The sequence below is a fragment of the Caretta caretta genome, chromosome 1 (assembly GCF_965140235.1).
Source record: "Caretta caretta isolate rCarCar2 chromosome 1, rCarCar1.hap1, whole genome shotgun sequence".
NCBI lineage: Eukaryota > Metazoa > Chordata > Testudines > Cheloniidae > Caretta > Caretta caretta.
This window is the reverse complement of record NC_134206.1, coordinates 93118109-93141210: the sequence shown is the minus strand read 5'-3', so window position 1 is coordinate 93141210 and position 23102 is coordinate 93118109. Positions and strand designations below refer to the sequence as shown.

The following is a 23102-nucleotide window of genomic DNA, read 5'->3' as shown; positions in this document are numbered from 1 at the left end:
ATGATTCTCATAAATAGAATATGAGAACATGTGGGTTCAGTTTATACAGGAGAGATAGAATAGTAAGAAAAGGTGGAGGAGTGGTTATATGTCAAAAATGTTCACAATTCCAGTGAGCCACAGTTAAGTGATGAAAAGAGTGATTGTGAAATCTCATGATATCCATTCACCTCTCAAATAATCCCCATAGTGGAGTATTAGAGGAAGCTCCATTGCCTGCAACACTTAAAACTCCTGAAGAGAACACTAGAACATGTACCAGAGAGAATAGTCCTACAGTAAAGGAAGGAGGAAAAGCTACTTAGCAGACCTTTTCAGTTCTAAATTCAATGGCTAGGTTGTTGACTATAACCCTACTGAATTCACGGTTTTAGCGAGTGCCATCTCTAAACTTTGTTTAAATAAATATCCCTCATTTCGAACGATTGACATGACCTTGAGCAGTGAACAGGTGAAGGAAAAAATAATTCATTAACTTGCAAAGTACATTAGCAAACTTTATCTACCATCAAAGATTCAATCCAGGAAAGCATTTTCTAAAGTCAATGGGATTAAAAAGTGTTTGGTATTGAACAGATTCTGCAAGGGAAGTCAGTAATTGAGTGTTAGGTCCCCATTTTTTAAAATTACATTTTACTTCTTCAGTGATTAATAAACCATTTCATTAAATGACTCATGACTGGAGTACTGTCATAGATGGATATAAACTTTTCAGGAAGGACAGGCAGAGCAGAAAAGGTGGGGGAGTTGCATTGTATGTAAGAGAGCAGTATGACTACTCAGAGATCCAGTATGAAACTGCAAAAAAAACTGAGAGTCTCTGGATTAAGTTTAGAAGTGTGAGCAACAAGGGTGATGTCGTCGTAGGAGTCTGCTATAGACCACCAGACCAGGGGGATGAGGTGGACAAGGCTTTCTTCAGGCAACTAACGGAAGTTACTAGATTGCAGGCCCTGGTTCTCATGGGGGACTTCAATCACCCTGATATCTGCTGGGAGAGAAATACAGCAGTGCACAGACAATCCATGAAGTTTCTGGAAAGTGTAGGGGACAATTTTCTGTTTCAAGTGCTGGAGGAACCGACTAGGGGCAGAGCTCTTCTTGACCTGCTGCTCATAAACAGGGAAGAAGTAGTAGGGGAAGCAAAAGTGGAGGAGAACCTGGGAGGCAGTGACCATGAGATGGTCGAGTTCAGGATCCTGCACAAGGAAGAAAAGAGAGCAGCAGAATATGGACTCTGGACTTCAGAAAAGCAGACTTTGACTCCCTCAGGGAACTGATGGGCAGGATCCCCTGGGAGAATAACATGAGGGGGAAAGGAGTCCAGGAGAGCTGGCTGTATTTTAAAGAATCCTTATTGAGGTTGCAAGAACAAACCATCCCAATGTGTAGAAACAATAGTAAATATGGCAGGTGACCAGCTTGGCTTAACAGTGAAATCCTCGCTGATCTTAAAAACAAACAAAAAAGCTTACAAGAAGTGGAAGATTGGACAGATGACCAGGGAAGAGAATAAAAATATTGCTCAGGCCTGCAGGAGTGAAATCAGGGAGGCCAAATCACACTTGGAGTTACAGCTAGCAAGGGATGTTAAGAGTAACAAGAAAGGTTTCTACAGGTATGTTAGCAACAAGAGGAAGGTCAAGGAAAGTGTGGGCCCCTTACTGAATGAGGGAGGCAACCTAGTGACAGAGGATGTGGAAAAGGCCAATGTACTCAATGATTTTTTGCCTTTGTCTTTACGAACAAGGTCAGCCCCCAGACTACTGCACTGGGCAGCACAGTATGGGGAGGAGGTGACCACCCCTCTGTGGAGAAAGAAGTGGTTCGGGACTATTTAGAAAAACTGGATGAGCACAAGTCCATGGTACTGGATGCACTGTCCCATCAATAACATCTGCCAACTCCGAGGGAGTTGGCAGATGTTATTGCAGAGCCATTGGCCATTATCTTTGAAAACTCATGGCAATCGGGGGAGGTCCTGGATGACTGGAAAAAGACTAATGTAGTGCCCATCTTTAAAAAAGGGAAGGAGGAGGATCTGGGGAACTACAGGTCAGTCAGCCTCATCTCAGTCCCTGGAAAAATCATGGAGCACATTCTCAAGGAATCAATTCTGAAGCACTTAGAGGAGAGGAAAGTGATCAGGAACAGTTAGCATGGATTCACCAAGGGCAAGTCATGCCTGACTAACCAAATTGCCTTCTATGATGAGATAACTGGCTCTGTGGATGAGGGGAAAGCAGTGGACATGTTATTCCTTCGCTTTGGCAAAGCTTTTGACACGGTCTCCCACAGTATTCTTGTCAGCAAGTTAAAGAAGTATGGGTTGGATGAATGGACTATAAGGTAGGCAGAAAGCTGGCTAGATCATCGGGCTTAACGGGTAGTGATCAATGGCTCCAGGTCTAGTTGGCAGCCGATATCAAGAAGAGTGCCCCAAGGGTTGGTCCTGTGGCCAGTTTTGTTCAATATCTTCATTAATGATCTGGAGTATGGCGTGGATTGTACCCTCAGCAAGTTTGCAGATGACACTAAACTGGGAGGAGTGGTAGATATGTTGGAGGGTAGGGATAGGATACAGAGGGACCTAGAGATATTTGAGGATTGGGCCAAAAGAAATCTGATGAGGTTCAACAAGGACAAGTGCAGAGTCCTGCACTTAGGACAGAAGAATCCCATGCACTGCTACAGACTAGGGACTGAGTGGCTAGGCAGCAGTTCTGCAGAAAAAGACCTAGGGATTACAGTGGATGAGAAGCTGGATATGAGTCAACAGTGTGCCCTTGTTGCCAAGAAGGCTAACGGAATTTTGGGCTGTATAAGTAGAAGCACTGTCATCAGATAGAGGGATGTGATCATTCCCCTCTATTCGGCATTGATGAGGCCTCATCCGGAGTACTATGTCCAGTTTGGGCCCCACACTACAAGAAGGATGTGGAAAAATTGGAAAGAGTCCAGTGCAGGGCAACAAAAATGATTAGGGGTCTGGAACACATGAGTTATGAGGAGAGGCTGCGGGAACTGGAATTATTTAGCCTGCAGAAGAGAAGAATGAGGGGGGATTTGATAGCTGCTTTCAACTACCTGAAAGGGGGTTCCAAAGAGGATGGATCTAGACTGTTCTCAGTAGTAGCAGATGATGGAACAAGGAGTAATGGTCTCAAGTTGCAGTGGGAGAGGTTTAGGTTGGATATTAGGAAAAACTTTTTCACTAGGAGGGTGGTGAAGCACTGTACGGGGTTATCTAGGGAGGTGGTGGAATCTCCTTCCTTCGAAGTTTTTAAGGTCAGGCTTGACAAAACTCTGGCTGAGATGATTTAGTTGGGGACTGGTCCTGCTTTGTGCAGGGGGTTGGACTAGTTGACCTCCTGAGGTCCCTTCCAACCCTGATATTCTATGATTCTATGAATTGATCAGAAGCGTCCAATAATGAACAAAAAAATAATTCCTGCCAGCTAAATTTTTGCTATCAAAATAGCAGACTAGTCCATCCACCTTTCTTTAAAAAAATCTTGTGCCATTAAAATACAGCAACAACAAGAAAAAAACACAACAACATTGTTTTCACATGCCAGCTGTTAGGGGACATCAGTTGAGTATAATGATTTTCAGGTGTCATAAGCACTGGGACATGCTGAGGAAAATCAGGTTTATCTTTAAAACTGACATTTAGGGGGCTTTACTACTCTGTAGGGAACATAAGAATGGCCATACCGGGTCAGACCAAAGGTCCATCCAGCCCAGTATCCTGTCCACCGACAGTGGCCAATGTCAGGTGCCCCAGAGGGAGTGAACCTAACAGGCAATGGTCAAGTGATCCCTCTCCTGCCATGTATCTCCACCCTCCAACAAACAGAGGCTAGGGACACCATTCCTTATCCATCCTGGCTAATAGCCATTAATGGACTTAACCTCCATGAATTTATCCAGTTCTCTTTTAAACCCTGTTTTAGTCCCTTCACAGGCTCCTCACGCAAGGAGTTCCACAGGTTGACTGTGTGCTGAGTGAAGAAGAACTTCTTTTTATTTGTTTTAAACCTGCTACCCATTAATTTCATTTGGTGGCCCCTAGTTCTTATATTATGGGAAGTTCTTCACAGTCTGATTTGGTCTTAACTATCTTGAGCAGTCTAGTATCATCTGCAAACTTTGCCACCTCACTGTTTATGATGAATAGGAAACTGAGGATCTGGAATAAAAGTTTTGGGAGTGGAAGTAATAAAGAAATAGGAAAAGAAAAAGAAAAAAAAGAATAAAAATAACTTTAAGGTTAGTATGTGTTTTATTTTATTAATAGTTCTACATTGTGAATTATATCTGTGGGAAAAAGAGGAGATGGATGGAAAATGTTGGTTTTAGTTGTTGAAAATCTATTGTGAGCCCTTGATAGAACTGCGACTTATCTGAAGACATGTTAAGACCCAGCCTTGATTATTAGATGGAAAGAGAGAGGGAAATATTCTAATTCCAATATCCAATTCATATGAAGATTTTTTTGACTAAGTGGTACAACTGTTGAAGCTGTGTCTGACTCTCAGATTGTCTTCTCTCCGATTATGGAAGAATGGGTTCAATTTATTTCTGCAACTTCTTCCAATTATCCTTCACTTAGTTATGTCTTTCACAAATCAAAATGGAATAGATAGACTCTTTCCTCCTACATCTCCCTCCTAAAAACTCACTTCTTCAGTTTTGCTTACAAGAAGTGCATTCATCTGGCAAAAGTTGATGATGAGAAGGTGAAATGTAAGAATAGGAAAAAACACAACTCCAGACCTCCATCTGAGTTATCATCTGCCCTTATTAATGTAAATCTGTTTTACTGTCATCCCTCCTGTATAACTTACAGTTAATGAAAGGTAACCCAATGCTATGAAGATATAAAGTGCTATAACAGTGCAAATTATTATTATTAAATTCCAGTGGTCCAGTTGTGTAACATTTACTCAGAGTAGTGGGCAAATATGAAAATTCTATGGGGCTGCTTGTGTGAGTGAGAGATCACCAGAGTGAGTAAGGGTTGCAAAATGGGAACTGGGTCATCATACCCACAGTGTATGAATAGGTTTCAGAGTAACAGCCGTGTTAGTCTGTATTCGCAAAAAGAAAAGGAGTACTTGTGGCACCTTAGAAACTAACCAATTTATGAGCCGATGAAGTGAGCTGTAGCTCACGAAAGCTTATGCTCAAATAAATTGGTTAGTCTCTAAGGTGCCACAAGTACTCCTTTTCTTTTAGTGTATGAATAGGGATTTTTCCCTTGTCCAAAAGCTGGTACACAGAACTTAATGTCTACATTCCCCACAGTTTGGACTATGGGATAGTGAATAGCAGTGTACACCAAAATGCTGCTCTGTAACTCCCCCATGTTGATGTTGTGGGCAACAAACTAAAATGTCCCTAGTTTGCTTTAATGTAATTGATTATATTTCAGTTCTCACCTGCAGAGTATACATGGGGGAGTTACAAAAAAGCACTCTGATGTGCACTGCTGTTCACACCCCAGTAGTCTCAACTGTGGGGCAGTTTAGCAAGCCCTTAGACTTCCTAGTCCAGATCTGTTGACTTCAATGGAGCTATGCTGATTTACAACAGCTAAGGGTCTGGCTCCCTGCTTGCCAGGTCAGAGAGAGCACAGCAAAGAGTCTTACAGCTGACCCTGCTTGCAAAAGGAGGTGTTTAAAATTCAGAGCATGAGGACTGAGCTTTCAAAGAAGCTAGGTCTATGAAGACAGTGGATCTGAATGAGGATACTTTAGTTTCATGACACTAGAGGGCACCATCAAATACACAGGTCTCAAAAGACAGTTAACTTTAAAATTTTAACTTTAAAATATTTGTCTTCACCTCTGAAGTGGTGAAAACCAATTGCCTAAAAATGTTAAAAGATGTCCAGTTGAGACATTCATGAATCACAGAAACCTCATATAAATAAGGGGCTATTGGTATTATTAAAACAAATTGCCAGCTGTTTGACAAAGAGTTCTGACTACTCAATTCACAGCCTAATGAATCAGAGGAAACTGCTCCCCTGCCTTCACCATCCCCTCTATCAGCTCAATTTTAAGTCAATACAACTTTTTTTATGGATTACTTCATTAAAAATAATAGGCAGATTTTTGTGGAGCCAAAGTTGATGTTAGCTTTTTTAAAAAAATTATTGTGCACTCTTGCAGTTTAAGCCATCTGTCTTCCAATCTGGGTAGGATAGACAGAGACTGCATTTAAAGTATAACCTAGAGCAAGAAAAAGTAAAGCAGTCAAAGAGAACTATCCATACATGTTATTTTCTCTTTTTTTGTAATTTTGCAAATTCTGTTAATCTAAAATGATCAGGTTCTGACTTAAGTCCTTAATTTGGATGCCTCTGTTCCTATTAGGAGCTTTGAAAATTTCAGCCTGTACATACACACAAACACAAATTTTCAAAAGTGACTAGAAGTTTTAGAGTCCCTCAGATTTTGGGTACTCAACTCGAGACACTTTAAATAGTCTTGATTTTCAGACTATGATTAGCAGCCACCCTCTGGAAATCAGGCCTCAAAACTGACGTACCTAAAATCAACAGATACTTTGACAAATTGGACTATGGAGTATACTTAATGTAATTACAGTAGTTACAGTTTAAAATTTTTCTTTTATTTTTTTTACAGGTAGTTAACTCTTAACAATATAATTCCTGAAAACAGAGGTAAACAACACTTAGGGTTTCTCTTCACTACTGGAGTAAGTCGACCTAAGTTGCACTACACCAGCTACGTGAATAATGTAGCTGGATACGACGTAGCTTAGGTCAACTTACCCCAGTGACTTCACTGTGCTGCGTCGATGGGAGACGCTCTCCAGTCAACTTCCCTTATTCTTCTCAGAGAGGTGGAGTACTAGAGTCTACCGGAGAGTGCTCTGCCGTCAGTTTAGTGGGTCTTCACTAGACCCGCTAAATTGACAGCTGCTGCATCGACTGCAGCAGCGTTGATCTCCCCAATAGTGAAGACAAGCCCTTAGTGTAGATTAAAGGACATTATGATACAAACACTGAGCCATAATTCACATTTTCCAGAACTAAACTTTTATGAAACAGAATCAAAGCATATGTCCCCATGACTATTTGGTGTCACTGGAAAGAGTCTTTTAAAATAAATATTGCACTTCAGTTTTTGCAGCCCAAACAATGACATTGTGTGGATAAAATTGGCAAAGAGCCTGACATTAATGGAAATTGACTAGTATCTTGCCAGTTGAAAACAATGCAAAGATGCAATCAAGACATAAATGGTGAAAAGTAGCAACTTTTATTTTTTGTTTGTTTTTATAAAAGGCATCATTTCTGGTATAATTAAGAAGGAGGTTATTTAAAAATATATTGGCCTCCTCCTCCACTTATACCAGTTCTGTGCAGGGCAACATCAATGAAGCGATTTCCATATAATAGCAGTGAAATGTTTTTAAACCTGACAGTGTCCCATTAGTGCCACTGGACTGTGCTGGTGTGGTAAAATGAACTGAGGAAGACTATTCAGTATTGACATTGTAAAGGCATTTTGTATTTCTGTGTTGCCTGTGTTCTTTAAAAGATATTTGTGTTCAATTTCCTTTTTTCATGAGTCACAGAGGCCATGCATTAACAATGAGTTGAAAATGGGGTCAGCTTCAGAGGTCACTATTTTATTAATGAGAACACTAAGAAAAATATGGTATAAAGCACATAATGGTTGTGTATTTGTGATAAACCTATGAACCATACAAATTGATTTATGATTAATTGCATTTTGGTTTCTAGAGCTCAGTTTCAAGAATCAAAGAGTCTCAAAAATGTGTAAATTGTATTCATCTTAAAATGCTATTTTGATTAATAAGAATCCATAGAAGGGGTAGTGAAAAGCTGCTGTGTCTGAGAAGTTGCATGGAACATGTCATAAATACAAAAGGAAGGCTAACCACCTTTAAATACCTCCTGGCCAGATGAAAAAAACCCTTTCACCTGTAAAGGGTTAAGAAGCTAGGATAACCTCGCTGGCACCTGACCAAAATGGCCAATGAAGAGACAAGATACTTTCAAAGCTGGGGGAGGGGGGGAAACAAAGGATTCTCTCTGTCTGTGTGGTTTTTTTTGTTTTTCTTTGTTTTTTGCCGGGACCAGAGCAGGAATGCAGGTCAGAACTCCTGTAAAGGACTAATATGCTTAGGTGGTTTTTCATGCAGGTCCCCACATCTGTACCCTAGAGTTCAGAGTGGGGAAGGAACCTTGACATGGTGGCAGAGCGGTGGGATTAACTTGAAATCATTTTGAGATCAATTTGAGATTTTTTGAACCAGAAGCACAGATTTTAAAAGAGGACATTTTTTTTTCCCCTTTGGGCTGCTGGAAAGCAGGTTTTAAGCTGAAAACAGTTAGAGGGTTTTTTTTTTTTTGTCTCTGCCTGGGGTCCAGAGCAGAGACAAAAGGGAATTGTCTTTTGTGAGCTGGAGTTTTCTCTACCTAAAGGCAGGGTAGTTAACCTACTGCAGGGAAATTCATAAGTCTTCACAGACCTGAAGGTGATTTTTTTTTTACCTAAGAGCAACTAGAGGGGTTTTCTGTCTATTTTGCTGGAGACAAAGGTGTTAGGGTTTTGGGTTTTTTTATTATTTTTCTGTAGGCCTGACAATCACTGTCAGAACACAGGAATCCAGTTACAGCACAACCTATATGTATATATATTTTTTGACAAGCCAAGTTTTTTGATTGTTTGTTTGTTTTATTTCTAACTCTTGGGTGTAAATTTAGTTAAAAACAGAGAGGCTAACATGACAGAAACCAAGGCACAACACAAACTGGAGTTAACCGGACTGGAGGCAGCAAAAGAGGCAGAAAAATCCCAAGAGGCTGCCCACAGGAGAGCTATGGAGGCAAAGGATAAAGAAATGGAGGCAAAGGACAAAGCAATAGAGGCAGAAAAATTCCAAGAGGCTGCCCACAGGAGAGCTATGGAGGCAAGGGAAAAAGAACTGGAGGAGAAGGAAAAAGAGAGAAAGCATGCACTGGAGATGGAGAATGTAAGGGCTGAGCAGAATCTACTGGATAACCCTAACAATCCTTCCCCAACAATCCACAAATGGAAGTGACTATGTCCACAGTATAATGAATCCAGTGATATTGCTGAATATTTTCTCACCTTTGAGAGACTGTGCACTCTCCCTAAAATTTCTGAAGCTCACAAGATGACCACATTGGTCGCAAAATTGACTGGAAGAGCTCTGGACATATTCAATAAGATGCCTGTTGATGAGGCTTCTGATGATAGTAAGTTCAAGGATTTGGTTTTAAAGCAATTTCAAATTACATCTGAAATGTACAGAGTAAAATTTTGAACACTTAAGAGAGGGTCTGGACTAAGTAATGTGGCTTATCTAAACCAGATGAAGGATCTGTTAGATAAATGGGTCCAAGGAAGGGGTATCACTAGTTTTAACGGAATGTGTGATTTGATAGCTCAGGAGCAATTCCTGAATATGTCCAAGGAGGAAATAAAACAGTGTTTATGGGAAAAGGAAATGGACTCAGCAAAAAGTCTTACTTCTTATGCTGTTCGATATGAGCAGTCTCAGACCACCAGAGAGGTGGGGCAAGCTGGAACAAAATGGGTGGAGGGAGGAGAGAGGAACAACCCTGGTCGCAGTTGGAATGGGTACCAGAAGGAACACCCTCAGACCACACCCTACTACCGGGGGCAGTCCAAGGCCCCAGCTACACACCAAGGAATACTCCAGACACCTTATCGTTCCACCACCCCGTTCTCCAGCAACGCACCTCACCCCACTGACCCATCAGCTGGACGATGTTTTAAATGTAACGAGCTGGGGCATGTAAAGGCCAACTGCCCCAAGAACCCCAACAGATTACAGTTCATTGCACCGGAATCACACCAGAGGTCCGCAGGCCCAGATACCTCCCAGATACCCTTGGAGCGGAGGGAAACTGTGAGTGTGGGTGGGAAGAAGGTCACCGCATGGAGGGACACCGGAGTGCAAGAAAGGCTATCCATGCTTCCTTAGTGGACCCCAATTTAATCAACCCAGAGGTCCAAGTGACAATTCAACCTTTCAAGTCCAACTCTTTCAATTTGCCTACAGCCAAGTTGCCTGTCCAGTACAAGGGCTGGTCAGGAACGTGGACTTTTGCAGTCTTTGATGATTATCCCATCCCCATGCTTGGGGGAAGACTTGGCCAATTATGTGAAGCTAGCCAAGAGGGTGGGAATTGTCACCTGCAGACAGCCTAAGCAAGCCGTCATGCCTAGCTGTGTTCTGGAAACTTCTACCAGGACCCGGTCACAGGTGATGAACCCGGAACCCAGGCCAACCTCTGCAACAGCGGTAGTGGCTCCAGTCCCAGAGACCCAGACAGAGCCAGTCCCAGAACCAGAACCGGCGGAACAACCAGCACCAGACCCATTGCCAGCACTGAATCCATTACTTGCAACCTCAACATCAGAGGGCCCCACTGAACCTGAACCGGCAGTAGCCGATAACCCTACACAAGAGACACAGCCAGAGCCTGAAATGCAACATAGTGCACCAGTGGTGAGTGGTTCACAGTCAATGGAAACAACACCATCCCCTACATCGCTTCCAGAGGGACCAAACCTAGGTCCACAGTCCAATGAGGAACTGATGTCTCCAGCATCAAGGGGACAGTTCCAGACCGAACAGGAAGCAGATGAAAGCCTCCAGAGAGCTTGGACGGCAGCACGGAGCAACCCACCGCCTCTCAGCTCTTCTAATCGATCCAGATTAGTTGTAGAAAGAGGACTTTTATACAAGGAAACTCTTTCTGGTGGACACCAGGAAGACTGGCATCCTCAGAGACAGTTGGTAGTTCCAACTAAGTACCGGGTAAAGCTCTTGAGCTTGGCCCACGATCATCCTAGTGGCCATGCTGGGGTGAACAGGACCAAAGACCATTTGGGGAGGTCATTCCACTGGGAGGGAATGGGCAAGGATGTTTCTACCTATGTTCTGGATTGTGAGGTATGCCAAAGAGTGGGAAAACCCCAAGACCAGGTCAAAGCCCCTCTCCAGCCACTCCCCATCATTGAAATTCCATTTCAGCGAGTAGCTGTGGATATTCTGGGTCCTTTTCCAAAAAAGACACCCAGAGGAAAGCAGTACATACTGGCTTTCATGGATTTTGTCACCCGATGTCCGGAAGCAGTAGCTCTAAACAACACCAGGTCTAAAAGTGTGTACCAGGCACTAGCAGACATTTTTGCCAGGGTAGGTTGGCCCTCCAACATCCTCACAGATGCAGGGACTAATTTCCTGGCAGGAACTATGGAAAGCCTTTGGGAAGCTCATGGGGTGAATCACTTGGTTGCCACCCCTTACCATCATTAAACAAATGGCCTGGTGGAGAAATTTAATGGGACTTTGGGGACGTAAATTTGTAAATGAGCACTCCAATGATTGCTGCAGCAGTTGCTCTTTGCCTACAGAGCTGTACCACATCCCAGTTTAGGGTTTTCACCATTTGAACTTGTATATGGCCGTGAGATTAAGGGCCTTTACAGTTGGTGAAGCAGCAATGGGAGGGGTTACACCTTCTCCAGGAACTAACATTCTGGACTTTGTAACCCACCTACAACACACCCTCTGAACCTCTTTAGCCCTTGCTAAAGAAAACCTAAAGGATGCTCAAAAAGAGCAAAAAACCTGGTATGATAAACATGTCAGAGAGCGTTCCTTCAAAGTGGGGGAACAGGTCATGGTCTTAAAGGCGCTCCAGGCCCATAAAATGGAACTATCGTGGGAAGGGCCATTCACGGTCCAGGAGTGCCTGAGAGCTGTTAATTATCTCATAGCCTTCCCCATCTCCAACCGAAAGCCTAAGGTGTACCATATGAATTCTCTAAAGCCCTTTTATTCCAGAGAATTAAGGGTTTGTCAGTTTACAGCCCAGGGAAAAGATGACGCTGAGTTGCCTGAAGATGTCTACTACAAAGGGAAATGTGCTGGTGGCGTGGAAGAGGTGAACCTCTCCATGACCTTTGGGCATATGCAGCAACAGCAGATCAAGGAACTGTGCACTAGCTATGCGCCAACATTCTCAGCAACCCCAGGACTGACTGAACGGGCATACCACTCCATTGACACAGGTAACGCTCACCCAAATAAAGTCCAACCTTACTGGGTGTCTCCTCAAGCTAAAACTGCTATAGAATGGGAGATCCAGGATATGCTACAGAGGGGGGTAATCCACCCCTCTGGCAGTGCATGGGCATCTCCAGTGGTTCTAGTTCCCAAACCAGATGGGGAGATATGTTTTTGCGTGGACTATCATAAGCTAAATGCTGTCACTCACCCAGACAACTATCCAATGCCATGCACAGATGAACTATTAAAGGAACTGGGACAGGCCAAGTTCATCTCTACCTTGGACTTAACCAAGGGGTACTGGCAGGTACCGCTAGATGAATCTGCCAAGGAAAGGTCAGCCTTCACCACACATGTCGGGCTGTAAGAATTTAATGTACTCCCTTTCGGGCTGTGGAATGCACCCGCCACCTTCCAAAGACTTGTAGATGGTCTCCTAGTGGGATTAGGAGAATATGCAGTTGCCTACCTTGATGATGTGGCCATATTTTTGAATTCCTGGGCAGAACACCTGGAACACCTACAAAAAGTCTTCGAGCGCATAAGGTAGGCAGGACTAACTGTTAAGGCTAAGAAGTGTCAAATAGGCCTAAACAGAGTGACTTACCTTAGACACCAGGTGGGTCAAGGAACTATACAAGCCAAAGTGGATGCTATCCAAAAGTGGCCTGTCCCAAAGTCAAAGAAACAGGTGCAATCCTTCTTAGGCTTGGTCAGTTATTACAGGCGATTTGTACTGCAATACAGCCAAATCGCTGCCCCACTGACAAACCTAACCAAAAAGAAACAGCCAAATGCTGTTCAGTGGACCGAAGAGTGTCAGAAGGCCTTTAACCAGCTTAAAGCAACACTCATGTCTGACCCTGTGCTAAGGGCCCCAAACTTTGACAAACCATTCCTAGTAACCACAGATGCATCTGAGCGTTGTGTGGGAGCAGTTTTAATGCAGGAAGGACCGGATCAAGAATTCCATCCTGTCGTGTTTCTCAGCAAGAAGCTGTCTGAGAGGGAAAGCAACTGGTCAGTCAGTGAAAAAGAATGTTACACTATTGTCTACGCTCTGGAAAAGCTACACCCATATGTTTGGGGACGGCGTTTCCACCTGCAAACCGACCATGCTGCGCTACAGTGGCTTCATACCGCCACGGGAAATAACAAAAAACTTATTCGGTGGATTTTAGCTTTCCAAAATTTTGATTTTAACATACAACACATCTCAGGAGCTTCTGACAAAGTGGCTGATGCACACTCCCATGAAAGTTTCCCAGAATCAATTGGTTAAAATCATCCTTGAGATGTGGAAAATATTGTTAGTCTTTATATACTTGCTAGTATATTTAGAGGTGCATGTGTCTTATTAACTCTGTTTTCTCCTAGAGCTCCAGGAAGAAATCACAGCCAGCATTTCACCCTATTTGTGATTTGGGGGGAGGGTCATAAATATAAAGGGAAGGCTAACCACTTTTAAATCCCTCCTGGGCAGAGGAAAAAACCCTTTCATCTGTAAAGGGTTAAGAAGCTAAAGATAACCTCGCTGGCACCTGACCAAAATGACCAATGAGGAGACAAAATACTTTCAAAGCTGGAGGGGGGTGGGGAAACAAAGGGCTGTGTGTGTGTGTGTGTGTGTTTTGCCGGGATCAGAGCAGGAATGCAGGTCAGAACTCCTGTAAAGGGCTAATTAGCTTAGGTGTTTTTTCATGCAGGTCCCCACATCTGTACCCTAGAGTTCAGAGTGGGGAAGGAACCTTGACAGGACAATATTGCATTTCAGTCATCTTCTGCATTTACACAGGCTACACCTTCACTATTACAGCTCTTTGTTAGGGTGCAGCCCGTCCCCCGCACTCACAGCTGGACATCTTTTCTAGCTGAAGCTTGGGGTTACTGAGGTAATGGACTCATCTCCTCATCACTCTTTTGGTTTAACACAAATATATAACATATTCTTGACTACTACCAAGAGATTTCCACAAGCACAAACTGAAGTCAGTGATAAAGCTTCCATAGATTTAATTAGGAGCAGAGTTAAGTCAATGCTGAGCACATTTGAAAATCCCATTTTAAGTGAGATGAGACAAGAGTAAATCTCAAAAGCACACAAAGGGAGTTAGATTTTCAAAGGTATTTAGGCATTAAAGATACAAATATGTGTCTAATGGAATTTTCAAAAACCTCCCAGTGGGAGTTAGGTGGTTTGAATATCCCATAAAGTATCTATGTGCATTTCTAGGTCACTACATAACTTTAAAATCTGACCTGAATTGTCTCTTCCAAAGGTGCAGCACTGTAAACTGTGAGATTTTGAAGGCAGTTCAAAAACCCTGAAAGCCTGGATATGAGGTCAAAGGTTTATAGTTAGTCAGGATTAGGCATAAACTGCTGTTTCTTATATAAGATAACAAAGCAACCTTACCACCAGCCCTAGGAAGAAGACGAGGAGATGTTAGCGGGACTTTGAGGAGTTTCATTCCCCATACAAGTAAGACACCCATTACTATATAGCCCCAAATATGTATATTACAATACACGTAATGCACAGTTTTAAGGGTCTTTACTTGATATGGAAGCTTGTTCTGCCAGGGTTTCCTGTTCTGTTTTTTCTTTTTCTCTTGAAAATATTTTTTTTCTTATGACTACATCAATCTTCATTTGGATCTGACTAAATCAAAAATTTCTTCTGATTTGAAATATGTACGTTCAAAACTTGGAGGGTTCCTGCATTCCAAGAGTTTCAGTCTAGGGCCATGAATACCACAGAATCATGGAACTGGAAGAGACATTGAGAGGTCATCTAGTCCAGTCCCCTGCACTCAAGGCAGGACTAAATGTTTTCTAGACCATCCCTGACAGGTGTTTGTCCAACCTGTTCTGAAAAATCCCCAGAGACGGAGATTCCACAACCTTTCTAGGCAATTTATTCCAGTGCTTAACCACTCTGACAGTTAGGAATTTTTTCCTAATGTCCAAACTAAACCGCCCTTGCTGCAATTGAAGCCCATTGCTTCCTATCCTATCCTCATAGGTTAAGAACAATTTTTCACCCTCCTCCTTGTAACAACCTTTTATGTACTTGAAAACTGTTATTATATCCCCTCTCAGTCTTCTCTTCTCCAGACTAAACAAACCCATTTTTTTTTCAATCTTCCCTCATAGGTCATATTTTCTAGACCTTAAATAATTTTTGTTGCTCTTCCCTGGACTTTCTCCAATTTGTCCTCATCTTTCCTGAAATGTGGTGCCCAGAACTGGACACAATACTCCAGTTAAAGCCTAATCAGCGTGGAGTAGAGCGGAAGAATTACTTCTCATGTCTTGCTTAAAATACTCCTGCTAATACATTCCAGAATGATGTTTGCTTTTTTTGCAACAGTGTACACTGTTGACTCATATTTAGCTTGTGATCCACTATGACCCCCAGATCCCTTTCCACAGTACTTCTTCCTAGGCAGTCATTTCCCATTTTGTATGTGTGCAACTGATTTTTCCTTCCTAAGTGGAGTACTTTGCATTTGTCCTTATTAAATTTCATCCTATTTACTTCAGACTATTTCTCCAGTTTGTCCGGATCATTTTGAATTTTAATCCTATCCTCCAAAGCACTTGCAACCACTCCTAGCTTGGTATTCTCTGCAAACTTTATAAATGTACTCTCTATGTTACTGTCTAAATCATTGATGAAGCTATTGAACAGAACAGGATCCAGAACCAACCCCTGCGGGACCCCACTTGTTATCCCGTTCCAGCATGACTGTGAACCACTGATAACTACTCTCTGGGAATGATTTTCCAACCAGTTATGAACCCACCTTACAGTAGCTCCATCTAGACTGTATTTCCCTAGTTCGTTTATGAGAAGGTCATGCAAGACAGTATCAAAAGACTTACTAAAGTCAAGATATACCACATCTACCGCTTTCCACTGATCCACAAGTCTTGTTACCCTGTCAAAGAAAGCTATCAGCTATCAGCATGGATTCACCACGGGAAAGTCATGCCTGACTAATCTAATTGCCTTCTATGAGGAGATAGCTGGTTCTGTGGATGAAGGGAAAGCAGTGGACGTGTTATTCCTTGACTTTAGCAAAGCTTTTGACACGGTCTCCCACAGTATTCTTGTCAGCAAGTTAAAGAAGTATGGGCTGGATGGATGCACTACAAGGTTGGTAGAAAGTTGGCTAGATTGTCAGGCTCAACGGATAGTGATCAATGGCTCCAAGTCTAGTTGGCAGCCGGTATCTAGCGGAATGCCCCAAATGTCGGTCCTGGGGCTGGTTTTGTTCTATATCTTCATTAATGATCTGGAGGATGGTGTGGATTGCACCCTCAGCAAGTTTGCGGATGACACTAAACTGGGAGGAGTGGTAGATACGCTGGAGGGTAGGGATAGGCTACAGAGGGACCTAGATAAATTGGAGGATTGGGCCAAAAGAAATCTGATAAGGTTCAACAAGGACAAGTGCAGAGTCCTGCACTTAGGACGGAAGAATCCAATGCACCGCTACAGACTAGGGACCGAATGGCTAGGCAGCAGTTCTGCAGAGAAGGACCTAGGGGTGACAGTGTATGAGAAACTGGATATGAGTCAACAGTGTGCCGTTGTTGCCAAGAAGGCCAATGGCATTTTGGGGTGTATAAGTAGGGGTATTGCCAGCAGATCGAGGGACGTGATTGTTCCCCTCTATTCGACATTGGTGAAGCCTCATCTGGAGTACTGTGTCCTGTTTTGGGCCCCACACTACAAGAAGGATGTGGATAAATTGGAGAGAGTCCAGCGAAGGGCAACAAAAGTGATTAGGGGTCTGGAACACATGAGTTATGAGGAGAGGCTGAGGGAACTGGGATTGTTTAGTCTACGGAAGAGAAGAATGAGTGGGGATTTGATAGTTGCTTTCAACTACCTGAAAGTTGGATCCAAAGAGGATGGATCTAGACTGTTCTCAGTGATAGCAAATGACAGGACAAGGAGTAATGGTCTCAAGTTGCAGTGGGGGAGATTTAGGTTGGATATTAGGAAAAACTTTTTCACTAGGAGGGTGGTGAAACACTGGAATGCGTTACCTAGGGAGGTGGTGGAATCTCCTTCCTTAGAAGTTTTTATGGTCAGGCTTGACAAAGCCCTGGCTGGGATGATTTAGTTGGGGATTGGTGTTGCTGTGGGCAGGGAGTTGGACTAGCTGACCTCCAGAGGTTCCTTCGAACACTGATATTCTATGATTCTATGATGGTTTGACATGATTTGTTCTTGACAAATCCATGCTGACTGTTGCATATCACCTCATTATCTTCTAGGTGTTTGCAAATTGATTTCTTAATTATCTGCTTCATTATCTTTCCGGAAGTACAGAAGTTAAGCTGATGGGTCTGTAATTCCCTGGGTTGTCCTTGTTTCCCTTTTTATAGATGGGCACTATATTTGCCCTTTTCCAGTCTTCTGGAATAGCTTCCATGACTTTTCAAAGATAATCGCTAATGGCTCAGATATCGCCTCAGTCAGATCCTTGAGTATTCTAGGATGCATTTCATCAGGCCCTGGTGATTTGAAGACATCTAATTTCTCTAAGTAATATGCCACCTTAGCTTCACTTTAGTTAAGTTTTATGTGCTGGGATGCTCAATGGAGTAGGTTTCCAAAACCCAAACCAGATAACTAGAATAATATATTTTCAAATACCTTTACAGTTATGTGTCATTTTTGTGAGAGTGGGAATTTGCATTGATTACTAAAAAACAATGAGTTGCAACACTGACCACAAATTCACCTATGAGAAGAATTTCAGAAAAGCCACAATACCATGCAGCTACAGATACAACTGAGCTGTTTGTATTAAAACAAAATAAGATATTTTTTCAACCAGTTACATCAATCAAGTATCAATAAGACGCAAGTCCTTTTTCTGGTTTTGTTATTTTAATAATAATGTTCCAATTTGTAGTGTCATCAATCAAGATGCAGTCAACCTAAATATTGTTTCCAGTAGCATGTAGTGCTATGGCATGAGGTGCCTTAAGTTTGTAATATTTAAGCATGAAGTTGCAGTCCCTTCCAAACTAAAGGCTATAATCTCTTGTCAAGGATACCTGAATATAGGTTTTAAATATACAGCAAATATTCACTATGTGCCAGCAGAGCTGTGGAAGTGATTCTGAACCTTCTTCTTTCAGACCGGAGGACTTGGATATGACAAGGCTCTCTAGATAGATCCACATTCCTAAATATGGGGCAGGTTCAAACTAGCACCTCATATATCACTGTAATTCGTAGTAAAATAGGAAAATTGTGAAATACACATAAAACTTTCCTGAAAAGGAAGAGAATGGAGACAGATAGTAAATTATATCAACAGGTTGATGCCTTAAGTCGATTCACTTTGTGTGACTATATTTATGACTACAGATGCTGCAAAGAAAGAAAATGTAAGATCACATCAAGGAGCTGAAAGCTATAATTTCCTCTTCAAAGAAGCTCATGGACTTTTACATTGTTGAGCAGACACAATGATGGCATTGGGGAAGAGATTCATTAATTTACCAGAAGTGTCAGAGGAATACATTTTTTTTAAAAATGCCATAGCTGTCCTTTAAACAAACAACTAGGCCTATGATAACAGCTGCTTCTCAAATGAAAGTCATCTGGGATAGTGAAGCACCCAATGTTTACTCCAGCTGGTCCTTATGTGTTCTCCTATTGGTTTTTGAATGTTATGATTCCTGATGTCAGATTTTTGTCCATTTATTCTTTTTGCGTAGAGAATAAATGGACACAAAAACTGGTAGGAGAACACTTCAACCTCTCTGGCCACTCAATAAAAAAATTAAGGGTGGCAATTTTGCAGCGGAAAACCTTCAAAAACAGACTCCAACGAGAAACTGCTGAGCTTGAACTAATATGCAAACTAGATACCATTAACTTGGCTTTGAATAGAGACTGGGAGTGACTGGGTCATTACACATATTGAATCTATTTCCCTGTGTTAAGTATCCTCACACCTTCTTGTCAACTGTCTAAATGAGCCATCTTGATTATCACTACATAAGTTTTTTTCTCCAGCTGATAATAGTCCATCTTAATTAACTAGCCTCTTACTGTTTGTATGGCAACTTCCGCCTTCTCTGTATGTATATATGTCTTCTTACTCTATGTTCCATTCTATGCATCCGATGAAGTGGGCTGTAGCCCATGAAAGCTTATGCTCTAATAAATTTGTTAGTGTCTAAGGTGCCACAAGTACTCTTGTTCTTTTTAATCAAACTGAATTTCAAATAAGACATCTTCTCTAGAGGTTAAACCAGAAGACTGGAAGTCAAGAAATCTTGACTCTATTCCCAATTCTGCCACAAAACCAAATGTAATTATATGGGTTCATAGTTCATTTGTACATCTGAACTAAAGTGAGACTGTTATTCAAAGTTAGATATTTTGAAGCATTCAATTGTCATACAACAGTAATTAATTTAGAGATTACCATTGAAAAGAAAATATGGAGAAATAGTGTGTAACCAAAAATGCATGTTTTACAAGAAGCGGAAGTACCAAACATGGTGTGTACCTGTGTGAGACAAAGTCTTGGAAAGAAATTACAAGAGATACAGAAAAGTTTTGCCTTTTTATTGCTTTGAACTATCTTCCTATAGTTTGGGAATATGAAGGGATGTAAGAATTGCAGTGAAAGCAATAAGATAAGGAGTGGCTTTGACACTTCAAAAGGGAATAGAAATACTGTGTGCTGGATCAGTTAGTTTAAGCAAGTGCTCGTATTTAGTAGGGAAAGTATTTTATTTTGTTACTTCAAATATTTGATACCATGGCTGAAATGTGGCATGCAGAGGAGTGCCATGACTTCATCACATTGATTTAGTAACAGTTTTTACCAGTTATGACATTAATTATTAGAAAATGAGATGATCACAATAAGATTGAAAGCCCCTTAGTACCTGGACCATCTTTTTTGTTCTGTGTTTGTACAGCACCTAGCACAATGGGGTCCTGGTCCATGATTAGGGCTCCTAGACATGAAGGTAATACAAATAAATAATAAAAAATAATAGTTAAACATAAGGAAAATGGAGTGACTAGTATCAGATTTATAACAAGGCACTGTGTAACCCTTACATTTATAAGTGTTTCATCCTCTGAGGTACCGAGTGCCTCCACCATCGTGGAAGCCAAGAGGGCTGAACACCTCACAGGAGGTCCTAGAATACTCCTTCCAGTTATGATGTTAATGTCTGTGAATGGTTTGCTGATCTCCTCAGAAATGTTTGCATCTATCAGCTCAACAGTTATATGTTGTGTATATAATGCATGTGCAATATTCAGAATATATGAAATGTGCCATATAGAGTTCATATTTTTAACTAAAATGCTTGTTCATATTTCATACCCCTTCTTCATATTGATTTAGGGCCAGACTGTTCCCTTTACTCATAAATATTCCCAGTAATGTCAATGAGGCTATTTTGGGAGTAAAGTGTACTCAACATATGGTTATCAGAATCTGGCCAAAGTAACTCTCTTCTCTTTAATCAGGGTATAGAACCCTTGCTGATGTTAATGAAGGTTTGGGATGTGGAAGATGAAAAGAATTTCAAAGTCTGTGGAGTGTTCAGCACTAGCTTGTCTGTAGACAGCTTTCAAATTTCCCATGGCTATTTATTTATTTAAATGAATTATAGTTCACACAAATCTCTTACCATTGTTAGTGGGAAATTTGCATCTCGTTCACTGCTCATGATGTTGAAAATATACTGCTTTGTCTTTGGCTCAAAGATGCCTAGTGAAACCAAAAAACAATCAAATTAGTGTAATGAAAGGAAAGTAGATGGTTTCTTTAACTACTGTGGAGCCTTCAGGAAATTTGGTGAATGCCCAGGAAAGAGGCACCTGTATTACCCAAAGGACACAGACTGAATGTCTGAAAATTCCACGAAGTTTCATGCATGCCAAAAGAATGTCAACGTCTCTGAATGTACAACACACATGACACTTAGGGGACTAAACTACTGAACCCTATTGCATCACTAAAATGTAAGATGATGGGATGATTACAAAAGATAAAGAAGTAACTGTATATATGAACTGCAGTGAGATTCCTGTGGAAATAGCTATAGCATCCACATTAATAACACCAAATTAATTAGTTATGATCACTATTAACAAAGTGAATACCAAATGTAATGATAATAATGGACACTTAAAATGAAATAGAGACATAATAAAATAAGAAGTCCCAACATTATGATTTCATGTGGTATTCATCTTAGTAGTAATTATCACAATGAATTAATTTGATATTTCAATGGTTGTAACATGTATACTTTCAGAGGAGATCCAGTATAATTTTCAATAAAGTGTCTTTTCTGTTGCTGTCCAATTTTGTCTACACGCAACAGAAAACATACAATTCAGCTGTAAATAGATGATTACAAGAAAGAGGTGAATATGTGAAAAAATAGATGATTATCCAATGTGGAGCCTGGCAAAGTGCGGAAAGGGACAGTTAGGACTGGTCTACACTATGACGTTACGTGGAATTTAGCCGTGTTAGATCAATTTTATAATGAATGTGTCTCCTACGCAGGACGAGATGCTGAGGCTAATGGGGGAGCAAACGGACATGATGAGGCGTCTGCTGCAGGAAAGGCAACTAGACTACAGACCCCTGCTGCAGCCACTGTTGGACCACCTCACCAAGTTCCATATCCTCCTCACCCAGATGCCCAAGAATGCAGGAAGGGGGAGACTCCGGGCACCCTGCCACTCAACTCCAGGAGATGGTCCAAGCAACAGAAGGTGTCATTCAAACAGCTTTGATTTGTAGTGTGGCTACAATAAGCAATGTGGTCTTTGTCTTTCCCTCCTCCACCACCCTATCCCATTATCAAACCCTTCGTACACCCAGGCTTCCTTTTATTAGACAGCATTGCCAGTGATCTCAAGGTTTTTTTTTTTAATAAATAAAGAGTGAATGGATTCAGAACAATAGGGACTTTATTTCCTGTGCCAACTGTGGTCAAAGCGGGGAGGATGATTGACTTACAAGGAAGTACATTCATCAAAGGGGGCAGCTTTGCATTAAGGACAAACACACACAACTGTCACACTGTAGTCTGGTCAGTCATGAAGCTGTTTTTCAAAGCCTCTCTAATGTGCAGCACACCTCAGTGTCCTCTTCTAATTGCCCTGGTGTCTGGCTGTTCAAAACTGGCCACCAGGCAATCTGCCTCAACCTCCCACCCTGCCATAAATGTCTCCCCCTTATGCTCACAGATATTATGGAGCACACAGCAAGCAGCAACAATGGGAACATTGCTTTTGCTGAGGTCTAACCTACTCAGCAACCTGTGCCAGTGCCCTTTTAAATGCCCAAAGGCACATTTTACCAGCAGTCTGCATTTGCTCAGCCTATAGTTGAACTTCTCCTTGCTGCTGTCCAGGCTGCCTGTGTACAGCTTCATAAGCCATGGGAGCAAGGGGTAGGCTGGGTCCACAAGGATAAATATTGGCATTTCAACATCCCCAACAGTAATTTTCTGGTCTGGGAAGAAAGTCCCTTCTTGCAGCTTTCTGAACAGCCCTGAGTTCCAAAAGATGTGAGTGTCACGTGCACCTTTCCCCACCATCCCATGTTGATGTCTGTGAAATGGCTCTTGTGATCCACCAGTGCTTGCAACACCATTGAGAAGTACCCCTTGCAGTTTATGTACTCTTTGGCAAGGTGGTCCGGTGCCAAGATAGGGATATGAATTCTGTCTATTACCCCACCACAGCAAAGCCATCCACTATGGCCTGCACATTTCCCAGAGTCACTACCCTTCTTAACACAATGGTATTGATTGCCCTGGCTACTTGGATCACAGCAGCCCCCACCCTAGTTTTGCCCACTCTGAACTGATTCCCAACTGACTGGTAGCAGTCAGGCATTGCAAGCTTCCACAGGGCTATCACCACTTGCTTCTCAGCTGTC

At 41.9% G+C, this 23102-nt stretch overlaps 1 long non-coding RNA gene across 3 annotated transcripts in view; it reads left to right on the top strand.

Moving 5' to 3' along the window:
* LOC142072474 (uncharacterized) overlaps nucleotides 1-23102 on the top strand; it is a 105293-nt gene that overhangs the window by 62749 nt on the left and 19442 nt on the right. For 2 of the 3 annotated variants that reach the window (XR_012668841.1, XR_012668840.1), the window contains exon 3: nucleotides 21717-22118. This is a non-coding gene — a long non-coding RNA (uncharacterized LOC142072474). Of the gene's footprint in view, nucleotides 1-21716; nucleotides 22119-23102 lie in introns of those variants that run through there. The other variant, XR_012668842.1, reaches the window with a different exon arrangement.